We start from the raw sequence: 26,134 nt of genomic DNA, 5'->3' as shown, positions 1-26,134 counted from the left end.
GATGATTTGGCTTCATCTGAGCTGGTGCTGTTATGTCTGTCTAGTGATTGCATTTATCCAGGCTATTTAATCTCAGAAAATGTAGTGGACACTGTTAATTTTAATTCAGTGCTTTTATATATACTTTTTGTATTTCCAAGACAGTGGCTGCTTAGCTGTTTTAGCCACTTTTCTTCCCTTCTGCACAGCCAGACTTCCCTGATTCTGGCTTGGAGACTTTTTCAAGGGTCTGTAATGTGCCAAAGAGAGCAAGGAAAAGAAAACACAAGAGCCCTAGTCAAATGTAGTGATGCTACTGAAATGCATTATTTCATGAGGGAGTACTGCAGTACTTTGTAGTCCTGGTTTTATTTATTCCATAAGGTGGGTTCTTTCATATATAGAGAAAGTGAGGAAGGAAAACGGCTCCCATAGGTTACCGAGTGCTTCACGAGAATGAAGTAACATTCCTGGCTTCCACTGATCCTGTCAAACTGTTCAGCAGTATTTCAGGAGGAGCTCAACACCTGAAGGAAGAAGCCCCGAGCAGTTTGTCCGAGGTCAGGGGAGCAGCCTGAGATCTCACGTTAGCGCTCCGGGGTTCCCGTTCCCAGCTGTCAGCATGGCTGCCGAGCTGTTCACAGAGATTACCTGTGGTCTGCCTCCTTACAGTCTTTCCCACTGTTTGTCAGTCTCGGTTTTTGACATCTCATTTAAAATTAGATCCCAATTTTGAAACCTGATCTGCGCGAGCGCCGCTCGGCAGCTCCAGCGAAAGTCTGCCTGCACGGAAGGGCTGTTGGGACGGCAGCCAAGGATCGCAACTGTTCGGGGCTGGGATGCTCGCAGATTTGTCCAGCATTCAGCTCTCCGGGGCTGCCCCCCCGGCGGAGCCCCCGAGCGATGCTCCGGGGCCGTGCGCCCCCTGCCGCCCCCCGCCCGGCCGCGCACACACAGGGCGCCTTCCTGCTTCTAGTATTTTTTCCCCTCCCAGACCAGACGAGTAACAGCACATCTGAGTTCTTCAGCTTGTCACAAAATCAAGGCATCGGTGGAAATTACAAAAGAAGAGTGTCACCCCACCCCCGCCTCTTCCACTATTTTTTACACTGTTCACAAAACTATCAGGGGACATGCAATTTATTTGGTTTTGTCTCTGAAAGAAAAGCTGAGTTATCTGAAAAGAACTCACAGGACAAGAAGGTCCTTTAAGAAATCTATTTGCTCTTTTTTTCTCACAGGTATTGTCCATGTAGGAATTTGCTTATGTAGGACATAAGAGTATATCTGAGCAACAGGTCAGTAAAAAAATCACTCAGGTTTTTTTTCTTTTCTTTTTTTTTTTTTTTTTTGCTTAGGAAACTTTATTCACCCACAAAATTCTAGCAATGGAAAAATGAGTGAGCAGAGACTGTCAGAAGCAGTCCTGTGTCCTGTGTGCCAGTCTGAAAGACAGATATGCCAGAGAAGATCCAGCCCACTGCAATTCCATCTATACTGGGATGTGAGTGCCTAAAATTAGTTCATGTTAAGAATAGGGTTACAAGTTGCTTAGCTCTGCAGACACAAAATTCATAAGATTCTTCCTCATGACTGAGACTGACATACCCTTACTTGGTCACACAAGCTTGGGGATATGGGTGCCTGTGTCTTACCTAAAACCCTGCTATACATGAAATTCAGCTGAATGCATATCAAACATCTGACTCAGATCAGAATTAAAAAAAAAAAAACAAAAACAAAAACAAAACAAAAAAACCCCCAAAACCCAAACAAACAGAAAACAACCCAAACCAAGACCAAAACTACTAATTTGAACTCTGATTAAGTTCAAAATTAATGCCTGTGAATGTATTTGTTTGAAGTCACAGGATGTGTCTGACCTGCCATTGTGGTCAATAAAGGTGAAACAATGATCAGCTGTTTCTAGTACAGAAGACTTAGGGTACATTTTGCTTAACTAAACAACAGTATCTAGTTACATCTGGGGGGCCCTAGTGTTTTTTCTCATTCAGGATATGTCCATCTTATCTGCTGTTCTCATGTGGATATATTGAATAAGTCTCAACATGGATTGTCTAGTGAGACACAAGTTCAGGTAGTCGAACTGAGTCCCCAGAGGCTGAACTTCTATGGGGGCTTCAGCAACTGCAATGAAGACTCAGGCAGTCAGTGCAACCATAAGTAGAGAGTGTTCCTATAGACTTTGATACTGGCATTCTCCTATATTTACAAAGAAATTCAGGACAGCGACTAACTTCAATAGGCATAGAATCATTAATGTTGGAAAAGACCACTAAGATCGAGTCCAGCCATTAAGCCAGCACCTCCGTGGTCACCACTAAACCATATCCTTAAGTGCCATATCCATGTGTTTTTAACATAAGGATGATGATTCCATCACTTCCCTGGGGAGCCTGTTCCAATGCCTGGCTACCCTTTCAGTGAAGAAATTTTTCCTAATATCCAATCTAAACCTCCTCTGGCACAACTTGAGGCCATTTGCTCTTGTACTGGCACTTGTTACCTTACCTTTCATGTGGAGGTCTAAATCTTGCTTTTGAGTCTTCACCTCTAAACAGGATCTGATATGACAGTGCAGACAGTACAGGAAAGATTCCTCACCACAGTGACAGTAATGACCTCGGTCCTGGATTGAGAGGATGAATCTTAGTCTTTTGTGCTGCTGCAAACTGCCTAAGATCCAATTGTTTGGGATCTTACTAAACAGGGACACTGAGGAAAATCAATCCAAATACACTAAAGCTGTAAATTTAAAGTGTTAAAACTCACTCTTAGTGTAAGTGTAAAGACAATTTAATACTGAATAAGGGGATTCTCAAAGCTTAATGAGGTTTTGATAATCCGCTTAAAGGAGTGAATCTTTCTTGAATTTTCCCTATAGACAAGCCCCTAATCTTTTGTCATAAATTCACTATTGGTCTTCTTGTTTGCATAAGTTTTATAAAGCTCATGGGGTCAATGCACCAAGTAATGTCCACTTACCTGCTGCTCAGCAACACTGTTACAGTTACAGTAGAGCTAGATGAAAACACTGCTGACTTTTTTTGAGACAACTGCAGACTGCTGTCACATTTGAGTCTCTCCATATTTTCCATGATTTGATAAAAAAAAGTGATACATTTTATTTACCTGTTTTTTTCCTCTGAGTTGCCAGCCCTTTCTAAATCCCTGACAATTCCTTAAGACTGAATATTGCCTCTCTCCACTTGTGATGCAGAATTAGGAGCTTAATCTCAGGCCAGTATCATAACAATACAGGTTTAGTCTCATTAAATGCAGGAGCTGTTCCCATTCCCATTAGAGCTTGGCGTTTAGCACACGTATCAAGAAAACACAGGACAAGGAATCATTTGTTTCTTCCTCATGAGAGGTTTTGAACCCAATTTTCCCACTTGCTCAGAGTGCCCGACTCAGCAGGTTTTTTTCCCCTTCAGGAATCAGGAGATACTCAACGCTAAGTCTGTCTGTGTTGAATCAACACATGCAGAGAAAAGGCGCTCTGTTTTGGGAAGCCGGGGGTTAATGGGGAATACGAATGCCTCGGTAAAACCCCACAAATCTGGAGGGTTTTTTGCCTCCGGGCAGAGCAGGGCCCATGTCCCGCCGTGCCGCCGCGGGGCCAGGAGAGGGAGCCGGCGGCCCCCTCAGCCCGCCCCGCCCCGCCCGCCCTGCGCCGCCCGCTTGGGGGGTCCCGGGGGGGTCCCAGCAGTCCCCCCGCAAGGGTGGGGAGCTCAGGAAGGGGGCAGGGGGCTTGCGGTTCCGACGGACGGTGTTGGCGGCGGAGATTCGGCTGCGGAGATGGCGGGCTGTGAGGAAGGGACAGGATCCACCTGGACAGGGCAGCAGAGCCGTCGTTGTCCGCAGGCTGGCCAAGCTGGTGTGTAGGGATTTACGCTGGAAATGACTGGGAGAGGAGGAGGGGAGCTGAAGAGAAGGAAGAGAAGGCCGACAGTTAAGTGCAGGGTTGTGGACTGGCTTTGTATTCCATCCCTGGAGTTCACAACTAGGATGCATGGGGCTCTGAGCAACCTGGGTGGCTTGCCCATGGCAAGGGATTTGGAACTAGATAATCTTTAAGGACCCTTCTAACCCAAACCCTTCTATGATTCTATGATTTTTAAGCAAAGGGTACAGGGTGATATGAGCAGGGGACACCTTAGAAATAACGAAAGAGGGTGGAAGGGTCCTGCCTGCAGCACAGGCACATCCATGCTGAGGGGGTGGCAGGAGGGGGAAGCTCTCATGCCCTTCCTGGGAAATCAGCACAAGAAAAGCTGTATCCCAAATGCCTACACCCATCAGCACGGGGAGCAAGCAGGGCTGTGGCTTGGGTGCAACCACAAACAAGTGGCGGGATGGCTCACACGAATGGAGTGCTGCAATGGAGGGGTATCAGCTCTTAACAAGGGCAGGGTGGGATGAGGAGGAAGAGTTGCCCTTTATGTGTGAGAGAAGCAGGAATGCACAGAGCTCCACCTGGAGACAGGTGACTACTCTGCTGAGAACCTTTTTCAAACAACTGGAAGAAGCCTCAAGGTTGTCCTTGTGAGAGATATTAACCACTGTGTTATCTGCTGATGGGACAATACAGTAGATTCCTTGTAGTAGTGAGGAACACAAAGCTGAACATAGTACTCCAGATGTGGCCTCAGCAAAGCTGAATAAAGGGGCAGGATCAACTCTCTCGACTTGCTGGCAAGACTTTCCCTAATGCAGCCCAGAATACCATAGCTGTTCTTTGCTGCAAGGGCACATTGCTGGATCACATTCAATCTGGTGTCCACCAGCACCCCCAGGTCCTTCTCCGCAAAGAAACCTTCCATCTGGATGGCCCACAGCACACACTGGTTCACGGGGTTGTTTTTCCTCAGGTGCAGGACTTCTTGTTGAACTTCAGGAGGTTTCTGTCAGCCCATTTCTCCAGTTTGTTGGGGTCCCTCTGGATGGCAACACAACCCTCTGGTGTATCAGCAAATACTGCTGACTTGCTGAGGGCACACTCAGTCTGCTGTATTTGAACCTCCTCTGGGGAGGGACGGGGTGATCTTCATAGGTGCCTTCCAAGTTCTGTGATACTGTTGATTCTGTGACACTCAGCAGTTTTCATACCCCAAGTAAATTACCGCAATGAATAAAAAAGAGAGAAAAAAAGTGCTAGTATGAGTGCAACACTGTGTGAGTACAATCAATATTCATCAAACAGAAAAAGCAAAAAATCAATAAGGTAAAAATTAAAGAGTAAAAGAAAAAGAAATCTTCTCTTTCAATAAACAGGCACAACTATCTCCACTGCCACAGACCATGGAGTCTTTCTTATTCTCTGCATGCTTTCATCTAATGGATCCACATATACAGCAGGCAGAGTTAGGGCTGCAGGAAGTCATTTGATAGTTTTTAGGTGAGTTGTCTTCAAAATCTGGCATTGTTTCCATATGGTGACTTTCCCTTTATGCGTATAATATGCACCTAATATATATATATGCAAATGAATATCTATATATACACACACATATACATAAATACATATATATGCATTCCATCCTGAGAAGTGTAAATCTGTCCTCAGGGCTTAACAATAAATATTAATAAATTACTGTTGCTCTGTGTGAGAGGACAAATATCTAGGAAATCAGCAGGAAATAGATAAGGCAGATGTTTTGGTGCTAGTATGTAGTACATAGATGCTTCCATTAAAGATTTTTATTAAGACAAATAATGCTGATGAAGTTCAAGACTTGTCTTTTTCACAAGATGAATTCTAGTTTTCCCTTGCATGTTTGTAAGGAGGTTAGACACAGAGAAGTTTCTCACAGGAAAGGGGGGGTAGCATGGAGCTCCCTTTGTCCATAGCTCTGGTGCCCTTCCAGCTGCATCTAGGACCATGACAGGGTACAGAGATGGTGGGTGGTGTGGAGCTCCCTTCATCCACAGCTGTGGGGTCTCTCCAGCCACCTGTAGGACCATGATGTGGTACAGAATGGAGCTATGGATGTTTCCTTAAGCTTAGGTTCCTAGTACAAGTTGCAGTGCTCTTCAGCTGAGTGCTGGAGGAGGGAGAAGACTGGCATGTGCCATAATTTGGTTGTGGCTCTGTCTGGGTCTATGGCTGTCAAAGACAGAAGTATCAACAAATGGAGCATCCATCTTCTGTCAGCATGGGAAGCCTCCCTGCCCGGGGCTTTACCAGCCTCACACCAGGACTGTCCATCCCATATTTCCCTGACAGCCACAAGGCCGTCATGTCACCAGCCCCGCTATGACAGGGGCCCACCACCAGCATTGTTCCCACTGTGACAGGGCCACTACACTGCTAGGGCTGGTGCCAGGAGATCGTGTGCGGCCCAACCCTTGGCCACAGGCAAAGAGTGTGGAGCTGTCTCTGCCTGTGGTTGTGGGAAGCTTCCGGATTGCTGTCAGACCAGGATGGGGTACCTGTCTGTCCTGTAGAGGCTGGCAGCTCTCTGGCTGAGTGGCAGAGGAGGGAGAAGACAGGAGCATGCTGTAGTCTGGTCACATCCCTGTCTGGATATCCCACCTGCAATACACAGGAGAAGCAAAGGAGAAGCAGCCTTCCTCCACTGCCACAGGCAGACCTTGGTTTCCTGCCCTCCCCACTCGTCCTTGCCTTCTTCTCTCAGCCCTGTGTCCTCCATGGCCGTAGTGGGCTGGTGCAGGTACCCATCCAGGCACCACCAACATTTTGCTCCCTGTGACATGGCCATGGCAGCACCGGAGCTGGAGCCCAAAGTTAGTGCTCTGTCACTGTGACATAGCTATTATCTTCCTCCATTTCTTCTAAGAAACAAATGAAAATAATAATAACCAGACAAAAATGACTGGTAATGATGAGGAGGGAAATTAAATAGCTGTAAGAGAAGTTAAAAGAATTGCAGCTCAGCAAAGTTTAACATGAATGAAAAGCTGCAGGTCGTACCCAATACAAAATTTTAAAATACTTCATCTGAGATGTGTGAAAGTGAATGTTAATTCTGGAAGAAATATGCTTGTTGTCACACCTTTGGAATTAAAGATGTCCAGTGCCAAATCCTGAACCCATGAGCAGCTGGGAGACTTGTGTCTTTCTTTCTCCCAAATGAACTGAAGATTATTCTGGGAACTGTCCCAGCTGGGGACAGTTGGGTTAGCCACTAGAACAAAATCCGTAAATTAGCTTCTATATGCTTCCACTGCAGACCGTTACACCCTCTGTAACTGGCAGACCAGAGGCAGTGGGCACAAACTGAAACACAGAAGCCTCTGTCTGAACCTAAGGAAACGTCATTACTGTGAGGGACCCAGCACTGGCACAGGTTGCCCAGAGGGGGTTGTGGAGTCTCCATCCTTTGACATATTCAAAAGCAATCTAGACACAGTTGAGGGCAATTGTCTTCAGGTGGTCCTGCTTGAGCAGGGGGGTTGGACCAGATGCCCTCCAGGAGTCCTTTCCAACCTCAGCCATGCTGTGATTCTGTGATATATATGTCTATTGTGGATTTAAGCAACCAGAAACTTTCCATTATGCATCCCTATATAATTTCCTCAAGCGTTTAACAGTTTACACTAAAAATTTCTATGCTTTGCCTTAAGATAGAAAATGTTTTCTAAAGTATTTCAGTTATTTGTGAACTCACTTATGCAAACATTTAACCGAAGTGCACTGGCTTTTTATGAGAGGGGGAAGATGGAGGAAGTAGTGTTAGGAAAATTTTAGCAGTCATCAGCTTCCATGTTGTACTCTCTTACGAGACTATGACAGCAACATTAGCACCCAACATTAGTTGGGTGTCAAATTAAGTCTGTTGTGGTTTAGAAATGATATTCTCCAACTTAGTAGTCCAACTAAAACCATGCTGCTGCTTGTTCTCCCCTTCCCCTGCACCTTCTCCACCCAGCGGGATGGAGTTGAGAATTGGAGGCACAAAAGGTGAAAATCAGGGTTGAGATAAGAACAATTTACTGGAAACAGCAATGAGATAAGAAAATAAGCAGTAACAGCAACATCATCATCATCATGGCTAGGCTTCGCGAACGCAGATTTGGGAAGGGCCCTACCCACATTTGTTGCAAGACAAGCAACAGCAACAATATTAATAACAAAAGGTATGAAACAAGGAAATGGCTCTTTCCCATCATGTTTCTCCCCATGGTAAGGAATGCCCTTCTTCTCAGAAGAGAGAGAGAGTCCCTTTCCCCCATTCCTGGCAATGATGAGGTGGTATGGAGGAACATTAGCGGCCATACCCCTCAGCTACACCCCTTCTCAGCTATTGCCAAAAATTAACCCTGCCCTTGGCCAAAACCAGGACACTGTTATCCCAGAGGTGCTACCAGCATTGCTGAGGGGCTCAGCCTTGGCCAGTGGTGAGTCTGCCTTGGAGCCAGGTGGCATTGCCTCTGTTGAACACAGGGGAAGTTTCTGAGCAGCTTCTCACAGAAGTCACCCTTGTAGCCCCCCTCATCTACCAAAACCTTGTGATGCAAACCCAATAAAAATAAAAATGAACATAAAAATCCCTAACTTTTGTTAAATAAGTCTCTATTGTTTTGATATTCAGGAAAAAAAATAGTTGAAAAATAGCTGAAAAAAGTGTTAATTCTGCTTCAGCATTAATCATTGCCAAAGATAACAGAATTATGCTCCTGCAGTTTTACAGGTGGCAGGTGAAGTTATCTTCTATCTCAGGTGATGCCTAAAGGAAGCATTTGGCCTTATTGTGGAGAACTGTCTCAGGATCTGGATGTTCCAGACAGTTTATATAAATTTCCGGTGTACAAAAGTCAGAAATGTACACATAAACTTAGGCAAGGTGAATATTTCCTCAACAGTATCTATTTTCTTTTTACTCATTGGTATGCTCTGTTAGAACACCAAAGACTGATAGTGCCAGTTCTCTTGCATTTCTTATGCAGTAAATAGCTTGGTACAGTGTTGCCGTGAAATGAGATGCTGTAGCTAAGTGGTTAAGAAAATGTGCAATATATTCAGCAATGTCAGCCAGTGCCCTTGCTCTCTATGAGTTCTTTTTATGAGCGTTTGCTTCATTTTCCTTAACTAAACCAGCTAGAAAAAGTTTTCTTCTTCATTTCAGCTGGGGAATCAAAGAGGACTGAATTTTTTGCTAGCCACATTGTTCTTTTATCTGCCAGTGGCTACTGAAATTGGAAATACTATGCATCATAACACAGCAGGCCATATAGCCTGAGGTGAAAATACAGCCACCACTGTGTGTCTGTGTATTGATTTTATTTCCATGCTCTCTTGAAGAGCTGACCTTATATCTGTCAGCTGCCAGGGACCTTGGGTGATAATGACTTGAACTTTGTGGGTTTCTTATTAAAAGCTCGTGACACTCAGAATGTCTTTTTGCATTTAATTGATATTTTGTCAAATTTCTTCCATCAAATATTGCTGATTTGTCTTACTGAATTGGCTACTGATGCAATAACACCATTACAAATACAAAACCGAAATGTGTAGTGATATCTTCAGTACTGTGTGTGTGTTGAGTGATCTGGTATCTTGTAGCATGCATCATAGATATCAGTGAAAGTCTCTTTGATCTGTCTATACTAATAAATAAAACAAGACCAGAGACCACTGTCATAGTCCTACAGCCCAAAGGTCTTAGGGGTATGTTCTGACTCCTGTAACTTGTCTGGACTTTTAAAAAGAACCCTATTTTTATATTTAATTTCTTTTTTGCTTGTAGGGTGTGAAAGGACGTGAAGACTGTTATCTACCAGAGTGATGTTTTTATAACATGAAGCTGTGGGAATGTGTTGTATGAAGTGTCTTGTGGCAAGAGGAGTGTTTGAGGGTACAGCGTTGACTGCTGCAAAGTTAAGAGTGTGTAGGTTGGGGGATACCCAAACCACTGCATTCTTCTCCACATGGCCTTTTGGGAATGGTCTTGGCACAAGTTATCCCCTGAACTGTGCCCAGTCATTGTCTCAGAGAACTGTAACTGGGACAGGCGAAAACCCTGCCAGGGAATATGCTACCAATTATGCACTGCAGAAGACTAGCGGTCCCAGCCAGTGCTCAAAGTCACTGCCTGGCACTTTGTCATTTAACAGCATAGATATGTCCTGTGTTTTAAAGAATGTCTTTCAGAAATATCATGGGACTAGGTTATAAAAAAATTCTCTTGCATCTAACTTTTCGCAGTCCCCCATAGACTATGTATGAAGCTTTCTAATTTTTGTATTGTTTTCTATGATGCAGAACTGTGTCAGCATGCCACTTCAGCTCAAACCAGTAGTGTACTTGCTCTTTGCTAATGGCTATTATTATTTTGGCCCTTTTTCCCTTGAACAATTCAACTGTCCTTGCTGTTTGGAGGCATTTCTCCAGATCTGTCTCCCTTAAGGATGCCTCCTGCAAACTGGACTCTTTTGTCCTAGAGACAATCCTAAATTCAGTTATGGAATATTTAATGTCTATACAGTTACACATATTGTTTTCAGTTCTGAATATGTGTTCAGTCTTTATTCAGATTTGCAAATTTCTGGATAATATGAAAGAAAGCAACAAAGCAAAGCAAAATATTCTAGTAGTTCTCACTTCTTCTGTAGTCATGGTATAACTTTTTGTAATACAAATGCGAGATAAATAGACCTCAGACTTCTTTTACTGTAAATGTTTTCATAGGACAGCTGTGATAGAAAGGTATTAGGTTTACTAGAACTAGCAAATACAATTTCCATGTACTAATTCTAGTTATGAGATACAAAAATCTGAAGGTATTTTGCAAGAAATGAAGAATCAATAATTGTTGTTTCAACCACAATAGTGCAGTAGTACCTTTATCTACTGATTAAAAAGTGATGCAGATTTAAGTAAATACAGTTTGCCACCTTTATACACAAATACATACATACATAATTAAGTAAAGTATTGGAATACTTCCATTGTAAGTACACATTTAAAAAAAAGTGTGGAAAATATTTACAAGGGATGATTTCTCTGAAGGTAAAATATAGTAGTTACTGATGATATGACCTCTCTTTTAAAATTAGGAATATGAATTTAGAAGAACATACATATAAGATTAGGTTTATAGCATTGAATTTTATATGTTCTGCATTTATATGCCTACTCCATAAATGATGATAATTTTCCCCACATTTTTCCATGAAATAGTGCTGTTATATCAATAAAAGGCGAAAATTTGTAGGTATCTGCATAGGTAGTAAGAATGAGATCCAGAGGCCAGACCTTGTAAATAACAATGCTATGACCTAAGGCAGCAAGTTGATTCAATAAGCAATTGATTAGTTGATATTTCTGTAGTCTCATTCTGTCTGGAGTTATCAAAAATCTTGCTCAGCTGCTCCATGCTTCAGGCATTACTTATAACAGGAATGTCATTCTCATATCTCTTATCTTACTACAGGTAGAATAGTTAAAAAAATTAGTTCAATTTCAATTTTTTTTTTCCCCATGGCTTGCTGCTATTTTGCTTTTCTGAATTTTCTGTCTGAGTTGGGGTTTTTCTTGTCTATACAAAAAGAAGAGAAAACTCATTGTTTTGCTTAAAACTGCAAGAAGCTTTCTGGCACTTTTTACTTGCTTTCCTATTAAAGAGCCCTGGGGAACCTCTAAGGCTCAATTTTGACCATAACAACAAAAATTCTGCTTTTTACTGTAATAAAGCATGAGATTATCTTAGAAACTCATGACTCTGGGGATTTAGTCTTTAAGACTAAGCACTGGTTATTACTAGAACTCAAGATAAAACTAATTCAGCTGACTTAGAATTAGCCCTGCCCTTCTAGAGCTGCAGAATAAGACCAGTAAGCTGAATGGTTTTTGCATATATGGTTTTGCATATATAGAATTATTTAGTTTATCTTTTGAAATGTCTTCATTGTCATGAAAGAAACTGCAATTAGTATTTCAGAAAACTTCACAGACAAGGCCCCTTGCTTGCCTCCCCACACTAATTGTGGTTTCCTTGTCCTGTATGGTCTGTTTACGTTTCACTGACTCACTCCAAGCCTGTCCTTACATATCAGGCTTTTCTGCTTCAGCATATTCCAGGATTCTGCACACTGGAGAGGCTGAGCCTGAGAAACAGCTAAATGTGCATCCTTCTGATGTCAAATGTAAACAGGAGGGGTCTTGCCTTGTTTACTCCTAACAAGTCTTGACAGCGACCCCTCGCAAAAAGACAAGGTTTTCTTAGTAAACATGTTCGTGAAAAACTTGTTTTGATTGACAACAGTGACAATACCCCTAAGGGATATCATACTGTAATGGAGCTCTTGCCTTCTTTTCACACAGAGCAGGAGTAATGTGTGCTGGGGCACCTTGTGGATGCTTCTTTTTTCCCAATAACTTTTTTGTTTTGGTTTGTTTTGGTTTTTTTTCTGTTCCTCTGAGTTTCTAGAAAGCATAAAGGCTGTTAAAGCCCGCTTTGGAGACATTCCTATGAGATGCTAGAAAAAGCGTATTGAGATAGTCCTGTCATCTGCACATTTGTCTTTTTCTCCTTTAATTAGAACAAAATTCCTACTTGCAGGTTTATTTTTTGCAATATACATTAGTCAGTTGCTTATTCTTGCAGTCTATTGTATCAATACATCGTCATCAAAGGTGACAGCTATGTGAATCCATCACAATAAGTATAGTAATAATTTTACTATTGTCTCTTTTGTTTGAATGTGTTCAGGGCAGGGCTGCAACATCTCTACTTCTGAAAAAATGTCAAACATGAAATGCCATATGACTAATAAAAACACTGCATACAGGGTATATATGTGGATACAGAACATATATATGCTGCACAGACGTGTATTTATAGTAACATGTTGTAATTATAGTGAAAGTTCTGTCAGCATTTCCAGTGTAAACATCATTTTCAGGATTTATTATACAGCTATAGGATTAGATCCCAGATAGAATTTGGCAAATGAGGCCTCAGCCTGGGTAGCAAATTCTCCTACGGATTTCTTTTTTAAAGAATTGCTTCATAATGTATACAAACACAAACAGAAACAGATGTTTGCAAAGTTTTTATTTGTGCTGCTGTGATTAAAAACTAGCACAGGTTTAAGAAGTCTGCTTCAGAGAAATAGCTAAGGTAAAAAAAAAACAAGGAGAAAAAAAAAGCAATAACTCATCTTGCCCAGCATAAATGTGCTTTTTTTTTTCAGTGTTTCAGGGTTTGGGGTTTTTTTTGATAGTGAGGAAATATCATGTCTATTGTTCTTTGGTTGTTCCAGGCTTCCAGGGGACAGAGAACTGCAAGCTGACTGATATCATCACCAAGCACGCCTTGGTGATGTTGTAATTGCATGTAAGATCTGGTTTCATGAATCTCAACACTTTGCAGACACTGTAGGGAATATGCTGTGTTCCTGTTGGAGCTTGTATTTATATGATCAATTTCTGTTTTATTCTGGTGTTTTTATAGCTGATAGGAAGACCCTTATTCAGGTGGACATGGCCTGTGAAAGAGTTTTGCCCACTAGAACTCTTATCTGGTGAAATTTAGGTGATGGTTTTTCTTCCTGTTTTGGCAGTTGCTGCACTTGCTCAGAGCAAGTGGAAAAAGTATAGAGAATAGCTTTCTGAGTACTAGCTATGCCACGGTGGGACAGTTCAGCCTTGCTTTCCACTGAGATGAGCTACCTGAGACCTGCTCTGCTTGCAGGGCAGATGAGCTCCATAATGTCTCCTTTAATCTTGATTCTGCAGATGTGTAAACCCAAGGACCTCTTGGGACACCCAGTTCTTCATGGTTTTCTGTATGTTCTGAGGGAAACGAAGATTGAACCTACTTGGAAAGAATTCTTTGAACCCATTGCTTGGCTCAATATGAAGTGGTGTGTACACATTTGGAGAGGAAAGAAATATCCAGTTGCTCTCAGGCTTTTCAGATATGGCTTGTCAGGTCAAGCAGAACCAGAAGCCCTTGATATCATGTAGCATACAGAGAGCTTGTCCTGCTGCAGAGCCACCAGGGGAACTTACTCAAGCCATAGCTTTAGAGACAGACGAAAACAGTGTATGGTCACAGCAGCAAGTCCCAATAAACCAGTAGTGTTTCCTTCCACCCTTCCATCTTCTAGGCTGGCGTTACTCACAGCAAACCTCCCTTCAGTTCTTTCTATCCTCCTCACAGAGACTCTACTGACCCCTGCTCCCCCTCTTTTTGCTCCAGGACAAGGTTGTAAGGCTATTTGCCGATGGTTTTATTCTCACTCATTTTTCTCACTTTTAAGTAGTCATTTTTTTAGGTAGATAGTTGTTTTTTTGCAATTATTTACTAGATTAAAACATCATAAATAATCAATTGCCATTAAGATTTAGATACACGAAATGATCCATCTCATCTAAAAACAGTATGGGGGCAATTTCACCTAAAATAAAAGCAGATGAATGAAGATTTTTAAAAAAGAATGACACAGACCTGTTACAACAGGTCCAGAGGAGAGCTACTAAATTGACTAGAGGTCTGGAACACCTCTACTATGAGGAAAGGTTGAGGGAGTTGGACTTGTTCAGACTGGAGAAGAGAAGGCTTCAGGGAGACCTTATTGTGGCCTTTCAGTGTGTAAAGGGTGCTTATGAGAAAGATGAAGAAGGACTTCTACCATGACTTGTAGTGACAGGACAGGGGACAATGTGAGAGGGCATGTTTAGATTGGACATAAGAAAGAAACTCTTTAATGTGAGGGTGGTGAGACACTGTAACAGGTTTCCCAGAGAAGCTGTGAATGCCTCATCCCTAAAAATGTTCAAGGCCAGGTTTGATGAAGCCCTGAGCAACTTGATTTAGAGGAAGGTGTTTCTGCCCATGGCAGGGAGTTGGACTAGATGTTGTTCAAATGTCCCTTGCAGCCCAAACTATTCTATGGTTCCAAAATGAAGAAAATCACAATTTTCATTATGAAATGCTGAAAATGAAAGATTCTGCTAATTGAATCTCACAGTGGAAAAAAAAATTAATAAATACTGAAGAATCGTATCAAGTTCTTCAAATATTTTTGTTACAATGAGAAAAGGTTCCACTTAAACATTCCTATTAAATAAATGACATTATGCAGAGTTGAAGTTTGAACCCAATAAGCTTTAACCAATTTCATTCTCAGTGTGGATAAAAACGTCTAAAAAGTAAAAAGGCAACAGAAACATGTCAGAAAAGATAATGCAAAGCTACAAGTGGGTATTTTCAGGTTGATCTAAAAGTATTGTCAAGATTTCTATCCTCTTTGCATAAAATTATCTATACAGAGAGAAGCATATCAGAGAGATCATACTTTAAACTGGAGTTGGATGTAAACAAGGGCCTTTGAGACTGGCATGTTCTTTTTGCTTTTGGTACTGATGAGAGCTGATGGTTTACCGAGTAAGAAACCAGTAATCCAACAGGAGCCAGGGTTTTGTGGAATGGCTATCTGATGAATACTTGAAACACTAGAGGACAATATGAAAACCTTCTTTACCATAAATGTATATATACACACACAAATAAAAAAAATCATCCTTATTACCATGTTATGTGTAAATGTAATAATATATAGACTATATTAAGGTTCAAAATGTAGATTTTATAGAGAGTTTCCTTCATGCTATCTAATGCACTTATAGGCTCTTTTTTTTGTTAAAGTTTAATTGAAAATAAGGGGTGGAAAGTACTGCTCTCTTGTTTTACGAGCTTTTTTAAATGGAAGGTTTTCCTGTCATATAGCATGAGAAATCTAGGACCAATGCCCTTTAACTAAAACCAACACCATAAATTTGCTCTGATTAGCTCAAGAAGAGCAAACAAAGCATAGCTATGTTCTTGAGATTATAATCAAAGTTGCTCGTGCTTACTTTGAAACAGTAGCCAAGAACAAAGCCACAAACACACATTATTATCCATACAATAGAGATGTTTGTAGGGTGTGATTCGTGGTGATTAGTCTCCATATTCCAGGTTAGGATCTTGAGGTCTGGTATATTCATTTATGCAATCATTATGAGTGGAAAAGGGGTAAACTACTCTGACAGTGAAAGCTGAGCTTTCAGTTATTTTCCTCAAATCTGAACCTTCAATTTGTCAGCCATGGTATGTGAACCAATTCCTTTCTATCTATACTAAGGTGCAGCAAGCCTTCAGTTCGGAAAAATTAAGGTAAATAAAGATCATCAAATCTCTTTATCTGATTGTAGCCAAGCAAATTGCTGAAAGCAAGCATGCTGTAGGGATATTGGTGATTTTTCACAATGCCATTGAGTAGAACCTTCAAATTCAGTGTAGTCATAGATCATGGACCTCACTGCACACACATACACACACACACACACACATACACATATAAAAAAAAAGAAAAATCCAGATTTCAATGAGACTATTCCCTCATAGGACAGTCAATGATTGAGGATTTGGTTTTGTTTGCAATTTCATCTTTTTAGTCTTTCAGTGTCTCCTAATTTGTAACCTCCCTCGGTCTTGCTTTATTTTTATACATTTATTATTATTATTCTATTTATCTATACTTAAGTAGTATAAAGACAACCACAGAAAAGCTCTAGGTGCACATAAAATTAATTAGATTTACAATTCCAAATGATGGCCAGCAAACAGCATAGCGATAATCCCATAGAGAGAACAAATTAACTCAGCTAGCCAATAAATCAGAACAAGAGAGCTGTGTTTTCTTTTTCACCTCCAAGAAATAAAATCTGAACTTGTCCAAATGCTTTACCAAATAAATGACTCTTCAAGGATGCTCAGAAGGTCATGACATTTGACTGGGTGGTTTGTTTGGTTTTTTTTCCATAAAGGAAATAATTAAACACATATCTAGTTTTTGTGTATGGGATGTGTCTCAGTAGGTATGACCTTGTCAGCTATTAAGACTGAAATTTCTCTGATGTCACTACTTCTATTTATCATGTTCCAGCCAAGAAAATAGCCATTTATTTATTAATTGGTTGAATAATTATTAATAATTACAGTTGTGCTAGTGGTGCCTGTTACCCTCTGCAAGACAATGGGTGATAAGTGCATATTGCAGCTGGGAACGGGTGACCAAAAGCTAATGTTCTGTGTCAAAGCACAGGGCAAAAAAATTCTTTCTCACTGTCTAATAATAATGTCTTGTCATAGTCCCAGATAAGCTTTTGGGTGAAGGGACCATCATATGCTTTATTCACCTAAGAAACAGGGCCCTGATCTGGTTAACGCTTATATCCCAAATTTACCCCATCTTGTTTTAGTATCTAAGTATCCTAAATCTCTTAAAAGCATAATGTCCTTCTGACATGGTGTCCCTCCCATAGGGAGGCACAAATATCTGCAGAATGTAATTCAGACTTAATATGTGTCCAAATACCAGCATTTTGGTCAATTACTATTTTGCACTAGGTGTTGGGAGTTAGAGAGAGGAGTCTTGGTTTCCTTCAATGTTACTACAAATGAGAAAAAGTGTAATATGGGCCATGGAAAGTAATGTAATAAACTTATCATTTTTAGGTGGTTTAGGACCTAATGGAATTACCGTGTCTTCCTATAATTTCTAAAATGAACATTTGAAAACAAAGAATTGACATTAAAGGCAAACATACCTCTTCACTGACCCCAGGCTTTCCTTTTTAATTCAAAACAATTGTAGCAAATTTGAGAGACAAAATTTGCCAAGGTTAATAACAAAAAGTGAAAGCCAACACTGATGAACTCTCTTTCTGCCTGCATGGATGGACTGCTATCCAACCGCATCTTGAATGCGATTAAAAACATAATTTGACTTTGAAATCCAAACGTATCTAGCACCTTCCTCCCTAGAGGATCAAACCAGATGTGCCTTGTTTTTATCCTGCTGGCAGCTAAATGTAATTTCCTAGGTAGACATCCACAGAAATCCTGTGATATCTTAAAAAGTAAATTTCATCAGGGTAAACACAGCTCTAAAGCATTAGACCAATGAAATTTTAAACCCCATCTCACAAAGTTATATTTCACAAAAGTGGAAAGCCGTTTTTATTCCTTTTTTGCTGCAAATTTTGTGAACATATGGTGTAATGTGGAAACATGGATAGTAAGAACAGTTAGCAGTTGCTGTGGTACTGCTGGCTTATTTCCACTTTACAAATTCATACGAAGCTAAAATATCACGCTGGTGACATATGCTTACCGGCTCTCCATTTACTGCCTGCAGCTATGGGCTCCTGTATTCTAATGGTAATTCTACAATCTGTTCACTGACAGCTCAGGGGGCCAGATGATATGCACACTACTGACAGGGACATCACTTTCATGAAACATTTACTTCTCTGCACCTGAATATTGGAGTAATCATATAGAGAGTCGACACACCATGAAATAGAGTTAGACTGAAGATTCTGAGAAGAAAATAGCAGACTGTCACTCAAAATAAAGTTCATTTTATACCCAGCAGAGCTAGGTTAAAAGACATTTCCATACACTGAAAATGCTTTCTATCTTTAAAGCTGCAGTTTAAAAGAAAAATGTTTTCCCTGTATTTTTCTTCAGTGGTTCAAGGGATAATTACACTCCAAGACTTGCATTTGAGAAACTTGTACTTCCTTGTCCTGTGCTATTGGAATGAAGTCAGAATTACAGTGGGTGGATGGGTGCTGAAAATTCAACCCTGCCACATTGTCAAAAGCACAACCCAACTGCCCCTGAGTAACTTCATTTCATTTCCTGCCAGGTTGACTGTAAGGTTTTGAACACATGAAGGCCATTTGCATGAAGCTATCTCTCAGCGAAGATCTTCCCACCTTACTGAGGCAGCGGCACAGGTGCAGCTGAGCTTTTGGTACTGGATCAGTGCCCAAGGAAACGTACAGCCAGGATAGGATTAGGCGTCTGATGCTGGGGAGACACATCCATGAGCAGCTAAAGGAGTCAAAGGACTTGCTGTAGGATTGGGATCAGCTGCTCAGAGCAAGAACTGATGGAGTGTTCCTAAGCAGGCACATGCAAGGTTGATAATAAGCACATTCAGGTGAGAGCTGGCAAAATGCATAATGCATTGCATAAATGCTATATTTTACAAGAAAGGGTAATGAAAAATTCCAAGGGAAAAGGTTAATTTAAATATGCAAAAATTTGAGAAAAAGCCTAAAAGGCCATATAATATTTTCCTAACTTTTGTTGTTCCCACCAGAAGACAACGACCAATTATCTAATATTGCAAAAGAGGAATAGAACAGTAGAATAAAACAAAGATTATTTCCTTGCTAATTTAGACAGGGCAAGGATAAACATATGTGTGAGCCAGCATTTGGTAAGAATGGAAATCACCTTTCCAGCACCCATATTACCTGTGAATAGAAATACAGTATTGACATTAATATATTTTCCATTTTCTGGCCTTTGTGAAAGTATTTAAGAGCAGAGATGGCACTGGAGAAGAAATTTAAACATTACTAGGCAGATGTGGGTAAAGTAAAAAGCTGGACTGGAAGGCACAGAATGAAATACTATCTGGAAAGAAAAACAATCATGAGGATAAAAAGGGTATGGTTTGAAGTGTTCATACATTAACGTACCACTGAACATGAAATATTACATGGATTTAGACAGGAAACACATAGAAATCAAAATGGAGATTGCTGAGAAGTAAAGCTTGTGATTACCACTGCTGGTGATCAAGAATCCTCCCTGTCAGTCCCTTGTGATGGTCCATTGAAAATCTGATTTTTGGTGCAGTGAGGAAAACTGCCTTGATTATGCTGTGTTGGAATTATCATACGCTAGAACGGTGGAGTCTGGTCAGACATCATCATAATAATGTCTTATCAAATATCCATGTATGTAATATAAATCTTCATAGCTACTTGTCTAATACACTGAAAACCACTTCTGTGGCTATTTCAACCCTTTTCCAAATTCTGATTCTCTGTGTATTCTCAGTAGACAGATTGCATAAAGCATAGATGATGCTATCAATGTCAGGTTATAAAGAGTTTGTTCTATAATAACTCATGTTCTTGAGGATTTTTCTTATAACATGCTAATGTTGTGACCAAGGAAAGGGTTTTCTATTTAAGTGATCTTTCGGCTTGTTTCAGAATGACTACTATCATTACATTATTTTGCAATGATTACAGGGATCATATGTCAGCAAGATTTCCAGTGTTCTAGGTTTTAAAAACTTTCATTTGTGTTTTAAGGATGTAGTACAAGCAATGCATTTTGGATGTACTGATTGGAACTTTTTTCACTGAAAGGTATTACTATTCAAGAATTTTGTATGAAGTGGCTTGTTTTGTAGAAAACTAAAATGTCTGGATTTGAATAAACAGAAAAAATATTTTGACCTAGTTGAACAGTTATTTTTAAACAAAAATTAATTGGAAATAAAAAACCCCAAACATCTGTAGTTGTTTTTGTATTCTCTTTTCAAGTGAGAATAAAGTACATAGAGGAATAATTGAAAAAAATATATTTTCCACCAGAAATTAACATGCCAAAAGAAAGACATAAGAATACTTACAAGATTGAAAGATACCTTCTTTTTTGTCTATTCCAACATTTCAGAGAAAATATATTCTCCAACTAACTATAGTAGTTGTGTTTTATAGGACTACCTGGAAAACCTTTTCTGCTTATAAAACAGCAGGATGGCTTAAGGCAGGGAGGCTGCTATAGAATGTGTAAACCCATTTTACTCTTTTATGGAACATTTATTTATACACCTCTTGTTTTTATTTATCCATCTAAATTTACAGTAGTATCTTAAAATTTGATTGTAAAGACTGCTTTTATTTTATAACAAAATATGATATTCTCTGTTTTGTGTGTGAAGATAAAGAGATGGAGCACAAAATCTCTTCATTATTTTTCCCCAATTTTAAGTTTCTTCAAACACACTGCAATACAAATTTTTTTTGAATTGCCTGAAGCACATTCTTGCAGTACTTCCTCTAGAGTGAGGATGCCATAAATGCAGTGAGGACAGGTGAATGCCTTGTAACTGCTGTCCCAAACCTGGAATGAAGAGTAGCACTGTAACTGTATTTTTATGAGGTAATTTTAATTACTGTTACCTCTCGATTACATCAGACTTTTTGAAATTGAAACACAGCCTGAATTTCAGAAAATAACATACTGGAGTATAAAGTGTAGAAAATAAGATATAGTACTGTGTCATTAAGAAGACTCAGATTTTGAAGAGAACAGCTCTCTCCACTCCAGTATCCCTGAGACACAGGGGGAAAACAGCTTTCTACCCCAAATATGCAGACTGCTTGTATTTAAAATTTTTTGCATTTCACTTCTAAGCTTACACACATTCAAACAATGAAATAGGGAGTCTACTCAGCAGAACTTACCAGACGTGTGAAATAAGGGAAAAATCCCTGCTCCATGGATTAACAATATGTTCAGTATCTGTTCTTTCTAGTCGCACACTCTGCGTATTCTCACTGTACCAAGTACATTTTTGATTAGATATTCACCATTGGCTAATTTATGATACGAACATAAAATAATGTATTTCCTATCTTCTTTGACTCATCCTTCTATGATATGGCATGATTCTTTTTTTTGATCCTCTTGTTAACCTGTTGGACTAACTAAAAAGGAAAACAAATGACACATAGAATAATGCAAGGGCTAATCTCTTTAACATGGATTCTTGGAAATTTTGGAGCAACCCAGCTTGTTATACCACCTCGAGCCTCCCATAAGCAATGGAGCCGGATAGTAGCATGTAGATAAAGTTTGTTTGCTGTTCTGCACCTAATTCTGTGCTTCAACATGTCTCTACTCTGTATATTTGTCACTGGCAGTGACTTTTTCAGGTGCTTTTTCATCCTCTTCCCGCAGCACTGGAGCTTCACGGACTGAAATTGAAGTCACTCAGGTGCAGTCAGCAGTGGCTTTTCCCTAATGCTGTCTGATGGTGAGTCCTGCACTGTCTCTCCCCTGAAGGGGAACTGATGGAGTTGCTCCATCCCAAAGGGCATGCTTGGCAGCTCCTTTCTGCCTAAAATTTTTCCAGGTCATGCTTGCACTAGCAAATGTTGTGGGCTGATGGCTTCAGATCAGTGCTGCTCTGAGGCTTCCTTTCTAGTTCTCAAGTCTTAGTACCTGGACAGTGAAGCTTGAGGATGATGCCTCATTTACAGTTTGCTTTTTCAAATGTGTGTTCTGGAGTCTCTCAACTTTTCAGACTACATAATTGCTCTTGAGGGGGAGAGGAGGAGCAGGCACTGATCTGGTAATCAGTGACAGGACCAGTGGGAATGGCCTGAAGTTGTGTCAGGGCAAGTTTGATTGGATATTAGAAAAACGTTTTTCACCCAGAGCATGGTTGGGCACTGGAACAGGCTTCCCAGGGAAGTGGTCACAGCACCAAGCCTGACAAAGTTTAAGAAGCATTTGGTTGATACTCTCAGGCACATGGTGTGACTCTTGGGGATGGTTCTGTGCAGGGCTAAGAGTTGGACTCAATGATCCTTGCGGGTCCCTTCCAGCTCAGCATGTTCTTTGATTCTGTGATTCTGTGATTTCCCTGAATTTCATGTTAGGCATGAAACCTCCTTCCTTATAAAAAAAAAAGTGATTCTTTTTTAACAACACACATCAGAAACACACTACAGAATAGTGAACTCCCAGACTGACTGCTTCAAACACTTCTGCAACCAAATTTAATTTGCATATTTGGGTAGAAAATAATAATAAAACAAACTAATTTCTATTAATTGATATAATAGCCTCTACTCTACAAGCTTCAGCCCTAATCCATGCTTCTTCCTTTTCTCAAGCCGAAAGTTAAAGTGAAGAGATGCTTTTATGAACCCACCTTTTCTCTTCAAGCCTTTTTCCATCACAGAACCAAAACTGATACACTTTCTCCAACATTGTGCTACTTGGTTCTCATCATCACTTTGGTGAGTCAGTCCAGGCTGCTCTGGCTACCCTGGATAGTCCCATTACCTCTTCCGGAGTTGTATGGAATCTCTGGGTAGTTCCCATTCAGACAGATCCTTCAGTGCCTTTGAGGCACTTGCTGTGACAGTCCCAAACAACCCTTCCAGTTGTCTTATTTTCCCACCTAGTATTTGTCCCTAATAAAGTAAAGAGCAGGTTGCTGGCCATCCAGCTTGATCCTGTAACAGGAGAATGAGTCACAGGACTGAGTCCTATGGGAAGGGGTCATCTATATGCATGGCTGCTCATGTTTAGAAAACCAAAAAAATTGTGTTGCCCAAACCTAAAACTAGAACTGATAGCAAGTGATTTGATTCTTTGAACAGCTGTTTTGGCTTTACATTTCTCTAGAAATTGCTGTGAGGGCTTAAAAGAAAGATGGTAACTACTGATGGGACGAAGATAATAACCAAGAGAAGAAAAAGGGCTCATAGTTAGCTTCCACCCACAGTGACAAAAATCAAACCAATCAATCCTCCCAAAATCTAAATATCCTGCTTCTGTGTCTCTGCCTATCACTGCCTGATTTTTTTCATGTTTTACCCTATAAGCTCTATAAGTGATACCTTAGGCCGATACCTTACCTTCCCCTCTATTCAAACATTATTAGCTCAGAGATGATAATAAATTTTAACAGAGTTTTAAGTCTAATAGGAGAATTTTCTGAGTCTAAGGTCTGTCTTAACTCTGCCTTTTCTAGGAATAGGTCCCGTCTCCAATGATTAGCCCTGGAGATGTCAGGTGCCAGCTCTGAGAGTCACTGACTGGTAGCTTCAGACCTGGAAGGGCTGCTCTCTGAGCCCAGAGTCCAATGACTTCACTGTGGCCTACACTTACATCTCACATTATGGTTCATCCCAAATGTGGTAGGGCCACTGAACTGCAGGTAGGTCAGTCCAACTGTGCATGGGTCTTAGACTCTCTTTGCTGGTGTGCAGTAACCTCAGACTAGCCGCAGTGAGCCCACTATTGATGCGCAGGTAAACTCCATGTGGACAGCAGGCTCATTTACATATGTCAAAGTAGCACCAAGATTTTAATTTGAAATGTTAATGGGCATAAAAATAAATGCGAGTAGATTTTGATGGAACAGAAGTTAAAATAACTCTGGGACCATGTGGCCCCTACAGAGGCATCCAAATTCATTGCAACTCTGCTGATTTCATTACCAGTTTATCTACAGAGAGAAATCATTTCAGACTCTGGCATAGTAGTTTAAAGAGGGATAGATATTCTCGTTATCCATGTGAACTAATGAACTTAATTTAGAACAAGGGCATATTTTGCAATTAAATCTAAAATAAAGTGAGCAAGCTGAATAAATTAGGATTGCTCTAAAATATGAGAAATCATATAGTGAGTTAGTCAGGTCTGGCCATTCCAGAATGGAATGAGTTTCCCTTCCTCTCTTTACAGTTTCCCTCTAAAGAGAAAATAATATCAGGTGTGAGTTTTGTCCTAGATTGGGTGAGATCTTGAGCAAGGTACTTAACTTCTCAGCTACACTTCTCATTTTAATTTTTTATAAACCCTCATTGTTCCAACAGCTCATGCAGTAGATGGCTTTGAGACTTAGAAAGTTAGTGTTTTTAAATAACGACTTATAATATAATATCATAATTTAAGCATTTAGGCCTTGAAAATCACTCCCTTTAGAGCCCTTGAGAGAAATGGTATATATATGCAAAAATGCAGATGTTAGTAGGAACAGCATGTACATATCTGAGAGCAACATTTGGCCCCCTTAAGTCAAATGAAAAAACTTTCATGCTTACATACACACTCAGAAACCCACCCTGCTGTGAAACTAAATATCTTTTTCTGATTAAATGTTTACTCAGTCTGTCTGTACCACAGAGTGACTGCAATAGTAATAAAGCTCTGATGTGGCATAGATTAAACCTTGAGGACTCTGTGGTGGTGCATTTCTAGATAATTATATAATCAATAAGAATAACACTTATCTCTTACAGAGCAACTTTTATCTCTGGATTTTAGGTTGTGCCAGCGTGTAAGGTTTAAATCTGAAAACAAAAAACATTTAATCTAGTGGAAAAATGCAGTTATTCCATGGAAACGGACTTTCTACTGTCTTCTATTTCTTTAATGGAATTGAAATTATGGATTTATTACTTCGGACTTGCTACAGCAAATGGAGGTGATCCTCAGCAGAGCAAGTGTGAATGCAGAAAGAATGTGGAGATTATGGGTAAGGTCACGTTTACAGGCTCAGGGCTATTGTCCAGCGTGCAGCATTAAAACAGGCAAATTGTAGTTTCTGCTGAGGGGAAAAGGGGCAGCAGAGAGGTGGGGATCCTCCTGTCTCCCCCTGGATACTTACTGAAGAGACCGTCACCATCCTGCTGGTGGTACTTCCTAAGCCCTGGTGCTCCAATGTGCCTGGTGAGGATGTGAGGGTAGATAAAGCTCTTCTTTCTTGTCTCTCTTGTCCTCAGCTGAGCTACGAGCCATATTCTGAAACCTTAGGGGTGATGTAGCGTTGCTCCCCAATGTCCTGAAGAGCTCTTCCTCCCACAGCACCTCCCAGTGTGGGCTGCAGAACAACCTCCTGAAGGCAGAGGACGTCTCAGTACAGTCACTGGTGTTTTCCAGGAAGCTGGAAAGGCATCAAGAGGTGGGCACTTTTCTGTCTAGTACCTTTTCTGTCTAGTACCTTTTCTAAGCTCCTCTGGCACTTCAGTGAAATTGGGAAATTTTGTTTTCATGTTTTCCTGCTGGAGAAAGTCACTTTAGTGGATGATTGAAGGCAAAATTTGGCAGTTTTAATACTTGCAAATCCAAATTTTGTAAACAAAGCTTTTAAATTATCCAAGTCCTACACATTAAAGTGAAAGGTTTCAATTAAAAATTATGTGCTATGTCTAGGTTTATCTTTGTTCAAAAAGAATAAAACAATCAAAAAGATAAAAAAAATATAATTTTTTAAAAATTAAAAATTATGACAAAACTTTTCATTTGACCTCTTTTTTTTTTTTTCAAACCATTCACATACTTTTTTTCCACTAATTTTAAGCACTTCAGACAATGGCATAGTTAGGAAAATATTTTGCCCAGCTCTATTAAGTAATGTAGGATATATAGAATATTAAAGACTCTTCCAAGCCCTTTCCTCTAGGTATGGAGTTTTCCCAACCCCAAATTTATCTCAGGATTAAACCCAAGAGGGCATCCATCTTATCTCCCCATGCTCTAATTTGTCCCAGGAAAAA

General features: G+C 40.3%; 1 long non-coding RNA gene across 1 annotated transcript; it reads left to right on the top strand.

The window, feature by feature from the left end:
• The first annotated feature begins 6,306 nt into the window (after window positions 1-6,306).
• Window positions 6,307-13,723, top strand: LOC113970928. Its single transcript, XR_003535387.1, has 3 exons — window positions 6,307-6,415; window positions 9,714-9,854; window positions 13,531-13,723. It is a non-coding gene; the product is annotated as an uncharacterized LOC113970928 (long non-coding RNA).
• Window positions 13,724-26,134: the final 12,411 nt, after the last annotated feature.

This window comes from Neopelma chrysocephalum, unplaced genomic scaffold (genome assembly GCF_003984885.1).
Source record: "Neopelma chrysocephalum unplaced genomic scaffold, ASM398488v2 Primary Assembly neopelma1_80b, whole genome shotgun sequence".
In the NCBI taxonomy this organism is placed as follows: domain Eukaryota; kingdom Metazoa; phylum Chordata; class Aves; order Passeriformes; family Pipridae; genus Neopelma; species Neopelma chrysocephalum.
This window is presented reverse-complemented; position numbering and strand designations above follow the sequence as displayed.